Source organism: Cupressus sempervirens, chromosome 11 (assembly GCF_028749045.1).
Source record: "Cupressus sempervirens isolate cs-2001-9-10 chromosome 11, ASM2874904v1, whole genome shotgun sequence".
NCBI lineage: Eukaryota > Viridiplantae > Streptophyta > Pinopsida > Cupressales > Cupressaceae > Cupressus > Cupressus sempervirens.
In genome coordinates, this window is record NC_143128.1 from 822,391,190 (window position 1) to 822,410,645 (window position 19,456).

Genomic DNA, 19,456 nt, shown 5'->3' on the forward strand with positions numbered 1-19,456 from the left:
TCGATCCAACAAAGAATTTGATTTCTCCAAACATTGACATCTCAAACTCATATTTCATTTGATGAAAAAAATCTTTGCATAGGACATCTTTTCCTCCAAATATTATATCATCAACAAAGATTTTAGATATCAGAATATCTTTACCTTTTTTTGCCTTGATATACAAGTTTTTGTTGTCATCTATTCTCTCAAATCCAATCTTCACAAGATATTTGTATAGTCTCTCATACCATGCTCTAGGTGCTTTCTTCAAACCATAGAGTACTTTATGTAGTTTGCAAACCATGTCCTTGTTGTTGTCATCAACAAATCCCTCCAGTTGTTCTATGTAGACTTCCTCTTCTAGTATACCATTCAGAAAAGTAGATTTTACATCCATTTGGTAAACTTTGAAACCTTTGTAGGCAACATATGCAGGTAGTGTTCTTACTCCTTCCATTCTTGCAACAAGGGAAAATGTTTCCCCATAGTCTAGTCCTTCTTCTTGTGCATAACCTTTTCAAACTAGTCTGACCTTGTTTCTTGTGATCTCACCATTCTCATCAAGCTTGTTTCTAAATACCTATTTGGTACCAATCACATTCTTATTAGCTAGTCTTTGAACTAAAGTCTAGGTTTTGTTCTTCTCTATCTGATCTATCTCTTCTTCCATATCTTTATGCCAATTTTCATCTTGCACTACATCTTTTACTATTTTGGGTTCAATCTTGCTCAACAGACATGATTCATTCCTTAATATGTTCCTTGTCACCAATGATTTGTTTTGCAGGGTGATGTCTTCTCACATACTTGGATAATCTTGGGTTTGTCCTTCTTTCCATGTTTGATCATTTAACTTCAAATTCATTTTTCACATCTCTTTCAGGTATTTCATCATCTCTCTCATATGTACTATTTTTAGAATCAGAAAGTGCATTTTCTTCATTCTGCAACTCAACTTCTAAATGTATCTTAGCATTCATTGGTTGTGACTTGGCTAATACTAAAATTTGTTGGTGATTCCCAACTTGATTGGTAGCTCCATCTTCAGTAGGCATTCCTTCATAGAAGTATACAAAAGATTTTTATTCTTCTAGTTTCTTAGTTGCATCAACCTGAGCTTCTACATGCTCATCAAAATTTACATTTGCACTCTCTACAATCTTGTTATTGTCAGTATTCAAACACTTATATACTTTACTTCTAGTGAAATATCCAAGGAATATTCCTTCATTACTCTTTGCATCAAACTTGTCATTTCTAGAAACTTTAAGAATATAATATTTACAACCAATCACTTTGAAATGTTTCACATTGGGTGAGTGACAATACCATAATTCAAAAGGTGTTGCATTTGTACCTTTCTTTACTTGAACTCGGTTTAAGGTGTAGATAGCTATACTTATAGCTTCTCACTAGTAGTTCAGAGCAACATTTTTCTCCATCATTAATGTTCTAGCATAGTCTATCACTAATCTATTCCTCCTTTCTACAATGCCTTTTTATGGATGAGTTCTTGGTGCTGATGTTTGTCTTTTGATTCCTTTATCATTGTAAAATGTCTCAAACTCTTTTGATGTAAACTCTCCTCCTTTGTTTGATCTTAGGCACTTTAGACTCTTTCCTATTTCCTTCTTAACCCTGGCCAAATACCACTTAAACATTTGAAATGCATTAGATTTTTTCTTTAAAAACATGGCAATCATCATTCTAGAGTAGTCATCCACAAAAAACATTGTGTATATGTCTCCTTGGTAGCTTTGCACTTCTATTGGGCCACATAAATCTGCATGGACTAGCTCTAGTACTTCTTTGGAGGTATAAGTTTTACTTTAAAAACTTGACTTAACCATCTTTCCTATTTGACATTGTTTGCACATTGTATTTTTAGGCTTCTTCAATTTAGGCAGACCTCTAACTTTCTTCTTTTTGCTAATGCTAATCAAATTATCAAAATTGATATGACAAAGCCTTTTATGCCATAGCCACACATCATCAAGTTTTACAATAAGACAGGTTGCATCTTCCATATCTAGGTGAAATAGATTACTCCTATTTTGGTCTCTTTTTCCTATTAGATTTCCATTAGTGTCATAGATTTTGGCAGATTTGTTTTCAAACTCTACTTTGCAACCTATATTGCCTAATTCTAACACACTAAGTAGATTATAGTTCAATCCTTCAACATAGTATGCATTATCACACAAAATTTTATCTATAAGTTTAATTGAACCTTTTCCTTTGATTAGACATGGAGCATCATTTCCAAATCTAACACTATTTCCATCATACTGAGTAAAGGTAACAAACTTACTTTTGTCTACTATCATGTGATGTGAGCATCCACTATCTATGATCCACCTATCATTTTTGTTCACACAAGTTACTAGTGTTGTTGTCTCATCTTCATCTAACTCATCCTTCATAGCTATGTAGACTACCTCATCATCATTTTCATTAGAATCTTCTTCTTCAACAATGTAGCACTTTTTGCCTTTCTCTTTGCAATCTTTGCCATCATCTTCTCTTCTATTATTGTTCTTTTTACCTTCTCTATAATTCTTCTTTTGTGTGCATCTTGTAGCAATATGTCCTACTTCATTGCAATTAAAACAAATGATTGGAAGCTTACCTTTGAATTTCCCTTTCCCTTTGTGAAATCTTCTGGCCAACAATGCTTCCATTTGTTCCACATCTTCTTCATCTGTGTTGCTATCATTGGATGCATATATTAGCTTTTTCTTCTTCTTCTATGGTTTCACCTCCTCATGTCTTTCAATGATAGCTTGGCCTTGAAAGTAGATTCAAGATTCTCAGGTCTATAATTATCAATGTTGGACAACTCAAATATAGTGAGTCTTCCTACTATACCTTCAAAATTTAATGTATTTCCTAGTATACATCTTAATTATCGTATGGCTGAAACTCTAATAGCATAAATGGGGAGCAAGGTTCTTAAGTATTTTATATTAAAACTATCATCTTCTAAATGTCCACCTAAACTTCTTATTGCACTTACTACTTCTTTTATTCTAGAGGCATATTGAGTATCATTCTCACCTTTTTCCATTTTCATGTCATCAAACTTTCCTTTGAGGCTTTCTCTTTTTGCTCTTTGAACATTATGATCTCCTCCATGAATATTAGTTAAGGCTTTCCACATTTTGAATGTAGAGTCACATCCTTTGATGTCATCAAATTTAGCATAGTTGACAGAAAAAGCAATATCTAGCATTGCCTGATTGTGCTCCTTCTTTTTCTTCATAGCTTATACAGTGGGTATAGCTGGATCAACATGTTCCACTTCAATTGAGGTTTTTGCATGATCACTTATTGATCCAAGGTGTAGCTTCATTAACTTTTTTCATGTAGTGAATTTATCTCTATTGAGCTTGGAAACTTCTCTCTTGGACATCTTGATCTTCCTGCTTCTAGTACCTTTAAACCAAATTAGCAGATGGCTCTGATACCAATTATTAAAAATGCTTTAGAATAACTAAGAGGGGGGGTGAAACAATTATTCAAGGTCCAAATGTCCTAATAAAACCTTTTCACCAAGTAAAGTGAGCCCATTAAACTATTCATGCATCCAAACTTAAACTTTCCTACTTAGCAAGTTACTGTAAAATCAACATGCAAGCATAACACATGAAGAGTCAACACATAACATAGTGATTTATGTGAAAATTTAATTTGAAAAAAACCACCAATAAAATGCTACTCAATTCTCACTCTTTTGAAGTGATGCCCTGTGAAAGGCCTACCTTGTTAAAGGCTACAACACACTGTTAAATGTGACCTAGTTAAAGGATTTAACCACACTATTAGAAGTGGGCCTGGTTAGAGGACTTTAGAACATTCACTTGGAATGCCACCCTATTAAATGATTTAAAAATGGTTGTTAAATCAACCTAATTCCATAGGATTTTATCCTAATTGATACAATTGTCAGAGAGTAACAATAAGGGTTTTTGACCTGATTCAACTCACAAATTTAACTTGCAGATTTTAGATCTTTATTTAGCTCACAACGTTGTCTAGTTTTAGTCGCTATAGCTCTAACAACTTGTCCTCCTTTCAAGCTTTGTCTCCTTGAGTCTCCATGCTTGATGTACTAGTGTAATGTCCTATATGACCACTTATTGAAGCAGAGTCTTTGTGCTTTATTCCTCCTTCTCAATGCCTTCTCCTTGACACCCTTCAACAACTTCACAACTTGCCACCCTAGCTACTCTTGCTTCTTGGCATATAACTCCTTAAATAGAAGTCTAGAATACTTTTCCTGCTCGAATCTTCCCTCTTTTAATTTGAGATCAAATGGATTAGGTAGGATTCAATGAATCTACCCTATATCTTGTTCCTTCTAGAAACATCATGAAGAATCCTCCTAAATTCGCTCAAAATTCCTTTACCTAAAATTTTGTTCCTCCAACTCATCATCCTTATCCTCCATCTGGTTCACAAAATTCAAGGTAACAAATTTTTCAGCTCAGATCTGGCAAATCTTTGACTTCTCCTATAATGTAGCAGCTTGGCACTATTGAAATTCTGGTGCTCAGTACCTACTATGTTACTCGAAACCAACTACATTTTACTGATGCTCAACACCTACTATGGATTCATTTGGCATCCACTAAGTTTTTTTGATGCTCGATACCTATTACTTGCTCGACACTTGAAATTTCTTGACTCCTTTTGTATCACTTAGCACACACTAGATTTTTCATTTGCTTGGCACTAACTGAAAATCTACTTCGCGTGAACTAGCTTGCTCGACACCCACTAATGAACTTAGTCAAGCTTTGTAGATAGCCTTGTTACAACTTATACTTCTAAAGTTTCTAAGTGTGACCAACCTCTGTATCTTCAAGTGTATTGTCAATACATCATTTTACCAATATCTTAACTGATCCTTATACTTCATTACAAAACCATAACTCAACCTATCCCTTAGGTGCTTTTGTTACATCTTGTTGATTAAATCCTCTTCATCAATCAACTAAGTGATAGTACTTGGATCTTATAAGAAATTATCATTCCAACAAATAGCAAGTTTGACATCAGTGACAAAATAATGATTGAAAACATTCTTTATCAACAATCTCCCTTTTTGCAAATAATCTCCTTCAATAGTTATATTTTCAATTAGATTTCCAACAAGTTGCACTTGAAAATGAATAATAGAAAAATGCTATGAATGAAGAGCTTGATCGAATTGAGAAAAACAACACATGGACACTTGTATTGAGACCAATTGATAAAAATGTGATTGGAACAAAGTGGATATTCAAGAACAAACTAAATTAAAATGGTGAAGTTGTGAGGAACTATTATAATGATTTAGAATAACTAAGATAGTGGGGTGAATCAATTATCCTTAGATCATGACATACCAATTTTTATTTTAAACACTTCAAACAAATTAATCAAAATTAGATATCCACTTGATCTTTATAACATATCATCAATAATTTAACATTTCATACAATATCTTAACTCTCTGTCTCTATATGTGTCATTTATAAAAATAAACTACTAAAAAATATAGCAAGAAAAACAATAACATCCACACATGATAATAACAATTTTGACACTAGGATTTAATGTGGAAACCCAATTTGGGAAAAACTACCAAGTAACATGCTAATTTTTTTCACTCTTCTAAACTGAGCTCAATTAAGGGCCAACCCTATTAAAGGTTATACAATACTCTATTAAATGTGACCCTGTTAAAGGATTTATTCACCCTATTAGGAGTGGCCTTGTTAGATGACTTTAGAAAATTCTATTAGAATGTCATTTTGATTAAAGGATTTACAAAATGACTATTAGGTCAACCTTGATTAAAGGATTTTGAACTAATACAATGGTTAGAATGTAATAATAGGTTTGATCTATAAAGTAAAAATCACTTTGCAAATTTAGATCTCCATTCTCTCATCTGTTGGTTCATTGAATGTCCCTCATTGATATCTCCATCACTGATCTTCTTGGCACCTCCTCAAGCAACCACACTTGCACAAAGTCTTCATACTTTGTTTCTGTTGTTCTTCTCTCCAAGCTTCTTTTTAAGATCTCCAATCAAACCATGAACCAACCTTTAAAATCATTCCTTATGCCTCCTTAAATAGTTAATTTTGATCTTTTTTTCTTAAACATCACTATTGATCATAGGATTAGGTTAGATTCATCAAATCCTTCCATCTTTTTGTTCTCCTTCCTCTTTTAGAAACCATTGATAAAATCCTTTCCTTTGATAATATAACACACTCTCCTCGTGCATTAAATAAGCCAAATCATCAATCCTTATATTCCACACACTGTTAGCCTCAAACTTAAATCTTTCTCAAAATTGAACTTTTGTTGTCACTCGGTAACCAATGTATTCTTTAACTCAGTCAATACTGTGTAACTTGACACACACTATACTTTCTCACTTGACATTAACATTCTCACTTGGTCATTACTATGCTTCATTGAAACTACACTTGCTTGGCTTGAATTATTTCACTCAACTTCTACTAAGTTCCTTAATCTTTTGCTCCATTTCCTTCATTAACCATATGATATTGATACTTAGTCAAGCTTATCCTTTTGGTTTGTTTCAACTCTTAGCTTCATATAATAGTCTTCTATACTTCATGTATTTATTGAACAAAATATTATCTTGTAAAGGACCAACTTATCAAGTTCCCATTGTATTTCCATGATATTTAACACATCTTAGCTCAACCTTTCACTGGGTCATCTCATTATCTCTTATTCTAAAATTTTCTTCATCAATCAAATGATATGGAACTCTACACTTTTTAGAAAATGTCTCTCCACTAGGTTTGACATCAATGAAAACATAATAATTTCTCCAATTGTAGTTTTCAAAAATCTCCCTCTTTGACATTGATGACAACAGCTGATATACTTCACTTACTTTACTAGGTTACCATGCAATCCAAAAAGCTTCAAGACTATATTGTCTACTCCCTCAAGGTTTTTTTTTCTCTCTCTTTCTTAGTTTCATTTTTATTCTCACTTAGTCAATCTCAAGATGCAACCTCTATCAATTTAAAACATATTCTTCTTTATAGAAACCTCAACATATGTCAACCTCTTGACAACAATCATTCCCTCTTGTAAAACCTCTCAATAACACTCTCCCTCTTTATGTCTATCTTTGTATGGTAACTTGATCGTGCTAAATTCCCTCTTTGACAACAATGCCAAATACATTTCATACCACTTACAACATGGCACTATTTTGACTAATACAACACTATCATCTCATAAACTTCTTGTAGATTCTTCTACTCATATTTTAGTGTCTTCCATTACACACCTTTAGTAAACTCCTAAAGTGTGACCTCCTACATCAATATTTAGGATATTATGATTCTTACAGATTGATGCAATGCAACATCTCTACTAAGGTTTCTTTAGGTAGGGGGATCACCCCTAACTTACCTCTTAGATACTCAAAAGCATCCTTAGGTAGTCCCTTAGTGAATATGCCATCTAACTATTCCTTTGTGTTCACATATTCCAATCTCACTTCTTTCTATTGTACCATCTATCTTAAGCAATGATACTAGATCTCCACATTCTTAGTCTATGTATACATTATAAGGTTATTTGATATGATTATAGCACTTGTGTTATCATAATAAATTATAATAGGTTTAGTGATCTCTTCCTTCATGTCTTTCAACAATTTCTTGATCCATACAACATTTGAACAATTCATTTTTGCAACAACATATTTAGCCTCTGCTATAGATTGTAAAATATAGTTCTTCTTCTTGCTTGTCCATGAAATCAATATTCTACACAAGAAGAAATATCTTTCACTTGTGCTCTTTCTATCATCAACATTTCCTACCCAATTAACATCTCTATACACTTTTAGTTCAAATTTGTTACATCTCTTGTACCATAGGTCATGGTCTTGTGTTCCTTTTAGTTATGTTAGTATTCTCTTTATTGCCATCATATGATTTTCTTTGGGATTAGCTAAGAATCTAGCAAAAAATCCAATAGCTAATTTAATGTTAGGTCTGCTATGTACAAAATATTGTAGTTTCTTAATTATAAACATGTACAATGTTTGATTCACCTTAATAGAATCATCATTCTTTGACAATTTGTGTCTAGTCACCATTGGTGTTCCAACTAGTCTTGAGTATTCCACACTAAAAGTCTTTAAAGTTTATTTGATATACTTTGATTGAGTAATGAAAATACCTTTGTTCATCTAATAAAATTGCAAACCAACAAGGAAATTAATCTCTCCAAACATTGACATTAAAAACTTTTTTTCATTTGATTAGTGAATGACTTAATCAATGAGTCTTTCTTATCAACAAAAAATTAAGCTAGCAATATCTTGTTTTTAGCTTCACCTTTCATATATAAATTGATGTTGTCATTAGTTCTTGTAAAACCATTTTTTTCCTAGTAATTGCATACCATGCTCTATGGGATTACTTCAAACCATATAAAGATTTATGTAACTTACATACCATATTAATTTTGTCTGGATCAACAAATCCTGTAAGTTGTTTAATGTAGACTTCTTCATCCAAAATTTCATTCAAAAATATAGATTTTACATCCATTTGATATACTTTGAATCCTTTGTAAGTAGCATATGCAAGCAAAGTTCTCACTCCTAATCTTATAATTGGGGACAAAGTTTCATCATAATCAACCCCTTACTCTTGTGCATGTCCCTTATAAACCAGTCTTTCCTTATTTCTTGTGACTTCACCTTTCTCATTTAGCTTGTTTATGAACACCCACTTAGTACCAATCACATTTTTATCTTTAGGTCTGGGTACAAATGTTCATATTTTTTTCTTCTTAATCTACTCAATTTCTTCATTCATTGCTTTGATCCAATCTTCGTTCTCCAAGGAATCTTTTATAGATTTAGGTTCAAACTCACATGGTAAACATGTATCATTCTTCAATATTATTCTTGTCATGACTATTGAATCTCTATATATCCCTTATAAACCAATCTTTCCTTATTTTTTGTGACTTCACCTTTCTCATTTAGCTTGTTTATGAACACCCACTTAGTACCAATCATATTTTTATATTTAGGTCTAGGTATCAATGCCCATATTTTGTTCTTCTCAATCTTCTCAATTTATTTATTCATTTCCTTAATCCAATATTCATTCTCCAAAGAATATTTTATAGATTTAGGTTCAAACTCACATGGTAAACATGTTTCATTCTTCAATCTTCTTCTTGTCATGAATCTTGAATCTCTATCTCCAATAATTTGATCTAGTGCATGATGTCTCCTTACATACTTTTTTAATACACATTCAGATCTTGATTCCTCTTGCCATTGTTCACTGGATTCTATATGTTCATCTTCTTCTATTATCTCTATCTATAATTTAGATTCCCTTGTCTATTTTTTGGTAGTCACATTCTATGACTTGACTCATAAAGCCTGATGCTTGATAGACTGTTGATGCTCAACATAACTCTTCTACAAAATCTTGGCATTGTCAGGTTGTGAATGCTTGACAACCACCTTTATTGATTTAGGTAAGGTTCTAGGTTCACCTTCACAGAAATAGAATAATTTTCTATAGTATTTAGGTTCTTTCTTATATTCTTCTTCATTTTTCTCTACAAAGTCATCAACTCTAACATTTGCACTTTCTATAATTTTGTTATTCTTAGAGTTTAAACATTTATAATATTGTCTCTTAGTGGAATAATCTAGAAATATGCCTTCATCACTTTTAGCATAAAGTTTACCTCTTCTTGCATTTTTCACTATATGACATTTTCTTTCAAAGACTTTAAAATAATTCACATTTGGTGCATATCCATACCAAAGTTGAAAAGGTGTTTTTTTTGTTCCTTTCTTCACTTAAACTCGGGTTAGAGTGTAGAATGCAATACATACAACCTCTCTCTAGTAATTGTGTAAAACATCATTCACCATCATTAGTGTTCTTGTAGAATCCATAATTGATCTATTCTTTCTCTTTACTAAACCATTATGTGGTGGTGTACTTGGTGTACTCATTTTCCTCTTAATTCCTTCATCATTGCACAATATGTTGAGCTCATTTGAAATGAATTCAGCACCTCTATCTAATCTAAGATATTTTAGACTCTTACCTATTTCTCTCTCAACTCTAGCAAGATACCACTTAAACATTTGAAATGGATCAAATTTTTCCTTAAGAAACATCATAGTCATCATTCTTTAAAAATGATCAACAAACAAAATAAAGTATTTATCACCATAATAGCTCTGTATTCCAATAAGACCACATAAGTCAGTATGAACTAACTCCAAAACCTCATCAGAAGAATAGGTCTTTTTCTTGAAACTAGACTTTGTCATTTTACCCATTTGACATTGTTTGCACATCAGTTTATCAAGTTTTTTTATTCTTGGTAACCATCTAACTCTTCTAATTTGACTAATTCTTACCAAGTTATCAAAATCCACATGGCATAGCCTATTTTTCCATAACCAAACATCTTCACATTGTGCAAAGAAACAAGTATCTTTGAATAAGTCTAGATAGAATAAATTACACCTTGTTTTCTCTCCACTTCCAACTAGTTCACCAGTAGCATCATAGATCTTTTCCTTCTTATTTTTGAAATCAACTTTATAACCTAAACTTATCAATTGTTCTACTCTCAACAAGTTATACTTCAAACCATCAACCCAATATGCATTGTCACACTTTATCTTTTCGTTCATTTCAATTGATCCTTTATATTTCACATAACATGGTGCATCATTACCAAACCTAACATTGCTTCCATTATAATGTTCTAGCTTATCAAAATCACTTGTATTACTAGTCATATTATGTAAAAACACCACTATAAATTATCCATCTATTATTCTTACTCACATGTGAGATCAATGTTGTTTTCTCATCTTCATAAAAATCATATTTTATTGCAATATAAATAATTTCTTCATCATGATCATCAGACTTACTGTCTGAACCATTCTCTTGAACAATATAGCAAGACTTGTTACCTTTTTCTTTGTATTCTCTTTTTCCTTTGTTTCTTCTATCATCTCTCTTTCCTTTATACATAAAATATTTCCTGTCCTCTTTGTCATCTCTATTAGGGCACCTAGCTACAATATGATCAACTTTGTTGCATGTAAAATAGATAATAGGAAGTTTACCTTTATATTTTCCTTTTCCTCTAGGAAATCTTCATGTCAATAATGCTTTAAGTTCATCAAGGTCATCATCAAATCCATTGTCACTTGATACATGCTTGCGTTTCTTCTTTTTCTTAGATCCATTAAGGGTTAGTTGAGCTTTGAATGCATACTCAACACTAGCAGGGGAGTAATTATCAAAATTTGATAATTCAAATGTAGTAATTCTACCATCAAACTATCCAATGTTAGATCATTGCCAAGTGTACATCTCAATTCTTGAATTATAGATACTCTGATTACATAGATTGGAAGTAAAATCCTCAATACCTTACTTATCATAGTCTTATCATTTTTATGTCCTTTAGTTCCTCTGATATCATTCACCACTTCTTTGATTCAACTACAATACTATGCAATATTCTCACTAGGGTATTTTTTAGTGGTGAATATTTGTAATTTTACAAATTTTAGGATTTTTTTTCTAGTAATTTGGCTAATAATTTAAGATTTAAAGCAACCTAAATCACCACATTTTTATTAAATTTAGTTCTAAAATGTTTAAAATTCTTCAATAATTTATTTTGTTAAAAAAATTTAACTCAAAGATTCGCCACAATATTCGATAAATGTTTTGATTTGATTCACCTAAATATTATATATTATCAAATAAATTAAAATTAATTCACCAATAATTATCATAATTATTAGTTGCTTTAGGGATATATTGCCAATATTTAGTTTTCACTACTAATTTAAAATACAATGTAATTATCCTCATAATTTCCATGAGATAAAACATGTTCAATTTTGATTTGTAATATTCCATTATGGTTAGTGAACTTCCTATTATTTTTGAGATTCACCATTATTTTCTACTCAAAATTTATGATTCCAAAACAATCACCAATGTAAATAGTATTTAAAATTAAAAAATTGAGAGATTCACTAATAAAAATAATTTGGTTTTTCAAAATAATGAAAGATTCACCAATAATTTATATCTTTTTTCTAGAGGGGGGTTTCTTAAAGTTTACCCTGATTCTCACCTTCCTGCATCCTCATGCCATCAAACTTTCCTCTTAAGATTTCTACCTTAGCTCTTAACACATTCTTGTCTCCACCGTGGACTTTTTCCAACTTGTGCCACATTTTCTTAGTAGTAGTGCATTCCTTCACATCATCAAATTCTACATAATTGAGGGTTTCTAAAAGTTCAATCATGGTTTGGTCATGTTCATGTTTCTCTTTTATTTGTTCAACTTCCATAGGTCTAGGCACCTCAATGTAGTCATTTTCCAAGTATTAGGACATGTAATCTCCATTTCCAAATCACTACAATCTCATGAGTCTTTTCCATCCTCAAAATTTATCCTTATTCAACTTAGGTATCTCTCTCTTGCACATCTTTATCTTTGATTTGAGTCCCTTCAAACTTTCCTAACTAGCACCATTAATTTGATACCAATTGTTATAACAATATAGAATAACTTGGGGGGGGGGGGGGGGGGGGGGGGGGGTGAATTAGTTGTCCTTAGGTCATGATTTACTAATTCATCTTTTAAACACTTCTAAAAAATTAATCAAACTCAGATACCCACTCGGTCTCTATAACATATCATCAACAATTTAATATTTTATGCAATATCTTAACTTCCTATCTCTAAATGTGTCATCTGTCAATAAATAAACTACTAAAAAATATAGCATGCAAAACAATAACATCTACACATGATAATAAAAATTTTCACACCATGATTTAATTTAAAAACCCAATTTGGGGAAAACCATCAAGTAACATGCTACCAATTTCTCACTCTTCTAAAGTGATCATGGTTAAGAGCCAACCCTATTAAAGGTTATACAACACACTATTAAAAGTGACCTTGTTAAAGGATTTAATTAGCTTGTTAGGAGTATCCTTTTTAGACAAATTTATAACATTATATTATAATGTCACATTGATTAAAAGACTTACAAAATGACTATTAGGTCAACCTTGATTAAAGGTTTCTAGACCGATACTATGGTTAGAATGTAATCATAGGTTTTATCTATAAAGTACAACTCACTCTACAAATTCAGATCTCCATTCACTCATCTATTGGCTCATTGACTAGCCTTCATTTCCATCTCCATCACTAATCTCCTTGGAACCTCCTCAAGAAATGATATGACACTCTACAGTTGTTAGTAAATGTCTCTCCAGTAGGTTTGACATATTGTCTTACCAATAGGTTTGACATCAATGACAACATAGAAATTGATCCAATTGTAGTTTACAACAATGAATATTGGATAAATGCTATTAATGAAGAGCTTGATCTAATTTAGAAGAACAACACATGGGAACTAGTACCAAGACAATTGATAAGAATGTGATTGGAACAAAGTTCATATTCATGAACAAACTAAATTAAAATGGTGAAGTTGTGAGAAACAAGGAAATATTAGTTTGCAAAAGATATGCTCAAGAAGAGGGAATTTATTATGGTGATACTTTTTCACCTATTACAAGATTGGAATGAGTCAAAAAAAATTTGGCTTATGCTACTTACAATAGATTCAAAGTGTATCAAATGGATGTTATATCTACATTCTTGAATAGAATACTTGAAGAGGAAGTCTACATAGAACAATGAGTAGGATTCATTGAACTTGATTAGAGGCACATGGTCTACAAATTGAAAAAAGAATTGTACAGACTAAAGAAATCAATGAGAGCATGCAATGAAAGGCCATGTTCATACTTGATTAAAATGGATTTGCAAGAACTAGTAAAAACAATAGTTTGTAATTGATGAGTGAAGTTGAGAACATTTTATTGATTGCTGAAATTTTTGTGAATGATATTATATTTGGTGGTAATTATTTTCTATGTAAATTATTTGTTAATCAAATGAGTAAAGACTTTTAAATGTCTATGTTTGGTGAGATCAAAAAAATTATTGGCTTACAAGTTCATTAAACAAAGAGTGGTATATTTGTGACTTGATCTAAGTACATAAAGGAGATCTTGAATTTTTTGGGATGGATGAGTCAAGGTGAGTTGGTACACCTATGGTGACTAGATGAAGATTATCAATAGAGGGTAATACAATTCAGGTAAATGAGACACATTACAAATCAATGATTTAAAAGCTATAATATGGTGTGCATATTAGTCCTGGGATTACACATGCAATTAGAATTGTTGCAAGGTTTTCCTTTAATCGTAAGGAAATAAACATGACTGATGTTAAGAGGATAGTTAGATATCTTAATATGACTAAAGATTTTAGACTGTGGTAAAAATAAGATGGTGATTTTGAACTAAAGGTTTACACCAATCTTGATTAGGTTGGAAATGTGGATGACAAGAATAGTAGAAGTGGTGGAGATTTATCTCTGTGAGAAATATTGATAACATGGTTGAAAAAGAAATGAAGCTACATTTCACAATCTAGTACTGAAGATGAGTATGTTGTTGCTAAATTATTTTTTCTAATATTGTTTAGATTAAGCAACTATTAGAAGGAATGCAAGAGGAGGTAAATGAGTGTGTTACTCTTTTGTGATAACACTAGTGCAATAAATATATCAAAGAATCTAGTGATGCATACAAAAACTAAGCATATATCTATCAAGTATCACTATTGGAGAGATTAAGTACAAGAGAAGAAAGTAAGGTTTGAATATGTGAAATATAAAGAGAAAATTGTAGATATATTTACCAAGTCATTACCCAAGGATGCTTTTGAGAATGTAAGAGGTAAACTAGGGGTGCCTCCCCTATCCATAATTCACTAAGTAGAGATGCATGTTGTAGAAATTAAGGGATGATTGGATACATCTTTTTGGAGTTAATGAAAAATTTCACACTTTAGGAGCACTTCTAAAGTTGTGAAAATGTTTGTATTGAAATTGATGTAAATAGCACATGTAAGGTAAAAGGTATAACTATAAGGTTTTGTTGGTGTACATAAGTATTTACTTATTACACTTTACTTAAGTTTACTTAGGTCAATACATTATTTTATTATTTCTTAGGTGAGACGCTCAAAAGTTTGTGTACTCTTATGAGTTGTCATGTTGACAACACTGGAGTAAGAAACTCTAATTCAACACATGGTGTCTACAACACTGGAGTTTGCATAATTAACTAAGTTGTCATGTAGAAAACACAATTATTAGCACTCTTAATTCAACACATGGTGTCTACAACATAATTTTGCATGCTACACTTTTGTAGGCTTATCCTCTCATCATCACACTTACTCATATGCTTAATGGAGGATAATCCAAACCTAGTGGACATGTGCTTGGTTGTAAGAATTATCAGTATGCTAACTCCTAGGCATTCTAGAAGCATTCCAAAGGCATTTAAATATAGGCACTCCTAGTGTACTTTCACATTGAATTGAATGCTATATCTTTATTCTGATCATACTCTTTTGGTCTATTGTTGTGCTTGTGCTTGAGTTCCTTGATCTTGTGTGATTTTTCCCTAAGGAAAATTCTTACATGGTATCAAAGCTATACCAAATTATTAAATGGTATTAGAGATTGGGAAATTTATCTTCACATAGCCATTCAAGACCATTCTTTCTTCAGCACCTCAACCTAGATCCGTAGTATCACAGTCATTGGGAGCATCTAGAGCCAAAGTGGACCTTGCCATTGTGTCTAGAATGTTGATTTGGTGAATTTTGACGATAAATTTGCCTACCCTAGGCCATAGTCAAATCTAAGGCAAAAAAATTTTTGCAAACCAACATCCAAAGGCCCAATTTGTAAATTTGGTACGATCATTTTGGATATCTAAATTGAATTTTCAAATCTACATATTTTATTATTTTAGTCTCTGCAATTTCTCTACATTATTTTTCAAATCTGCATATTTTGTCTAAAAAAATTTTGGCCATCAAGCCAGTAGGAGAGATTTTTTGTAGGCAAATATTGGAGCTTACTAGTGCTAATTAGATATTGGCATCATATTCAGAAGGTCAAAAAACCCCCAAATTGACTTTTGTTTCATCAAAATTGGACATCTAAGGTGAAATCTAGAGTCAATTAATTTTTGGAGGTGCGACGGTGGTGATTCAAAAAAAAAAATAACAGAGGTAATTTTCAGACAATGATATCTCCCTCATACAGACTCCTTTTTTCGAGCAATTTTTTTTGTTTTGGGGTAGAATTTGTGATCTACACATTGGTGTAGGTGGTTTGAGATCTCTGTTCCTAATTTTTTTTGTAACTTGCAAATCCTAATTTTTGCCACTTCAAATGCTTAGTACAGGCTCATCTAGACACATAACCAGGTTCCATTTTTTTTGAAAGTGCATAATTTTGTGTCTACTTTCTAGATCTATAATTAGATTATAGAATTGTGTGGGTAGAAATACTACTTTTAGAAATAGGCCCTAAATTGGAAAGTGGCTATAAAGTGCCTAAATCATCCATTAGGGGGGCTTCTTTGATTCTCTCTTGCATTTTGGGTGGTGCATACATTCATTGATCTCATGGAGGAGGTTTTTCATACATGTCAACAAATTAGACCCCCATTGAAAAAAAGGAACTATCACAAATGGTGTGCTTTAATCAATGATCATCTAAGAAGAAAGCATAAGGAAGTATTTCCTTATTTATGTTCCAATGAAATGATCTCTGACACTGAAGAACAACCATCTATTAACAAAATTTTACATATCATTATATTAAATATCAGTTTAGATTGTTAGCCTGTCATTAAAAATCTCATTCACCCTTATGATATGTGGATGGCTCTTTGGAAAGAATATGGAGATCTAACAGTTGCTCCTTTTCCAGAAGACATTCTATCATTAGTCACTTTAGCTATGGTTCCTTCAACTCTAGTTGAGATACCACCTCTTTATGCTCCTATTGCTACTAAAAATCTAGTTCAAACCACAAATGCTTCTAATTCAGTGAAGTAGGACACACTGTGTCTTCCTACTTCAACTTCATTGGATGACTTCCTTCCAAATATTGTAGGTTTGTTCATGGAGTCTCACATTGAATATGTGGGAGACATCATAGATTATATTTGTCTTCTCTTTTTTGAGGCAAATACTTCATCCATTACCATAGTGATAGGTCTAGTACAGTAGGGTACACCTTGTCTTCTAGTTCCAACATCAGACGATGACTTCTTGACAAATATTTCAGGTTTATTTTTGGATTCATACATAGAAAATTTGGGGGACATCATTGATGATATACATCTTCTCTTTGATGAAGAAGAATCTTCTTCAGTTGTCACGAGGGTTCACTCTGACCCTCATGTCCATTCTCTACATGATCGATCTTCACAAGTTGAAATGATCGTGAATCCTTATGTACAGTAGTTGTAGGAGATCTCTTTATCATTTGAGGAGATAGTTTGTTCTTTGAGGCATGTTCTACATCCTTGCTAGATCTGCACTTGTTCTTTTCAGCAATGTTGGAAGGGGTGACAGTTAGTATTGACATAGGGATAGTTGAGTAGGTTTTAGAGACATCATTCATCTTTAGGATTCTTTCTACACATAGGGGAAGCATCTTACCTATACCTATGCCATTGTTTCTTCCAAAGGGGAGGAACATTATTCAATGCTCATGGATTAGCTTCTACATTGGAGCAGCTATCAGTAATTGACACACTACATTTAGGGGGGGAACTACCTTGTCTCCTTTCTTCTCTCTCTTATGGGGGGAACTTTTTCTTCTTATGAGGTTTTTTCCTTCTCATACTTCTTTATTGTATATACTTGATGTATGTCATAATGGGGGGTCTTGATTACTCCATCCATCCATGCATCTTGATCTTTCATCTCTCTTTTTGGGGGAGGGTTTTTCCCATGAAGTTTTCCCTCTTTCTCCACTTTATGAGAAATTGCATTGCACTTTTGTAAATAGGTACCGAACATGGCCTAGTAGTTGGGACCCATCTTGCATTTCATCCTAGCTTTCATAAGCTTAAGTCCATTCCCCTAAGTTGCACTTAAGGGGGGGTGTTGGTGTAAATAAGTATTCACTTTACTTTAGTTTACTTAGGTCAATGCATTATTTTTTTATTTCTTAGGTGAGACACTTAGGAGTTTGCGTACTCTTATGAGTTGTCATATTGCCAACACTAGAGTAAGCAACTCTAGTTTAGCACATGGTGTCAACAACACTAGATTTCATATAATTAACTAAGTTGTCATGTAGACAACATAGTTATTAGTACTCTTCATTCAGCACATGGTGTCTATAACATTATTTTTCATGCTACACCTTTGTAGGCTTATCCTCTTATTATTGCACTTACTCTTATGCTTAATGGAGGATAACCCACACCTGGTGGACATGTGCTTGGTTGTAAGAATTGTCAATATACTAACTCCTAGCCATTCTAGAAGAATTCTAGAGGTCTTTATATATAAGAAATTCTTGTGTACTTTCACATTGAATTGAATACTATATTGTTATTCTGACCATACTCTTTTGGTCTACTGTTGTGCTTGTGCTTGAGTTTCTTGATCTTGGGTGATTTTTCCCTAAGGAAAATTCTTACATAGTATCAGAGCTATACCAAATTCTTACAGGTTTTATAAGTTTCATATTGAAACTTATATTTGGAATTTTTGTCAAAGAGGGAGAAGATGACTAAAGGAGGAAGAAGATGACTAAAAGGAAACAATGACTAAAAGAAAAAGATGAGAAGAAATGAGGATGCTTCTGAAATGAGGAGCACACCCAAAGGGGGATAATTTGACAAAGGGTAGAATGTTGAAGATTTAAACCATGTGATTGCAACATGCTAAATATATTGTAGAGAATCTAAATGATGTCATAAAGTTGAATTTCTTTTGTTGTTGTCAATGCATAAATTTAATTATCTTATGTGTAATGTTTTGTGATGTAAATTCTTTTGCTATGTGTTGCCATCAATGCCAAAGGGGGGGATTTTTATCCCCAATAGATAATGCAACTAAGAATTCTATTATTGGATTCATATAAGTCTTTATGTTGTCATTGATGTTAAGCCTTAGTTGGTTAGACATTATGCTAATTTAGTAGAGTGTCATATCATTTGAATATAGAAGGCTCTAGGAGGTAAAAGTTAACTATTTAAGGAGATGATTGAGATCATTTTTGGTTGTTGATGGTTGCTGATGATTGATGATTATTACCAATAAATGTTGAAAGAGAGAACTATTGGAGAAGCAAGAAGAGAAAGCTGACCCGAGCAAAAAAAATGAAGAAAGATCAAGTAGATGAAGTCTAAGGTGGAAGACAAAGATTGTGAATCATATAGACAATGATTAAAATTTAGAAATTAAGAAACAA